Raw genomic sequence first — 708 nt, 5'->3', positions numbered from 1 at the left:
AACATCAACCTTCCCTTAGAGCTACAGGCCACTGCCCCTGCCAGAAGCAGCTGGACTGTGGGTTCTGGGAGTGAGGACTGTCCTGTAATACATTCATGCAACACCTGCGCACGCTATGATAACACAAAGAGTACAAGCACTAATAAGTGACACATAGCCACTGTTTATATCGCAGTTTGGGAAGGGAGGCTGAGAGGCAGAAGACACAGTATGGAGGAGGTGGCAGGCAGGTTCTCTTGGGGATCCCCAGACAGCCCCCAGGTGCCACCTCCAAGCACAGTTCAACAGGCTCAGCTGGCTCACAGCAGACTCAGGCTGACAGAGAAACTGGGCAGCAGGAAAGAAAAAAAAACAAACAAAACCTGTGCAGTGCCTTTTTTTTTTTTTTTTTAATTAATTCTTGTCATTAGTGACTCGTTTCAGGACAAACAGCACAGTCAAAATCCATTTCTCTTTTGAGTGCACCTTTCCACTCCATTTCTTCTACCCATCAGGATGCCCAGTCACTAAGGGACTCAGTGCAAGCAAAGCATGGTACCAGGGTGCCAGCAAACTTGAGAGCAACCTGCACTGCTGGTGCCAGCTGAGACCACGGAGAAGCTGCTGTCACTGCATCTGTCTCCCCAGGCTGACGAGGCACAGCACGGCACAGCACGCTTCCCAGCACATCTCTTGCAGCTGCTGGGATGCATTAGCCAGGGCAGCCTG

This window comes from Antrostomus carolinensis, unplaced genomic scaffold, assembly GCF_000700745.2.
Source record: "Antrostomus carolinensis isolate BGI_N321 unplaced genomic scaffold, ASM70074v2 scaffold16331, whole genome shotgun sequence".
Taxonomy (NCBI): Eukaryota; Metazoa; Chordata; class Aves; order Caprimulgiformes; family Caprimulgidae; genus Antrostomus; species Antrostomus carolinensis.
Note: the sequence above shows the minus strand (reverse complement) of the source record.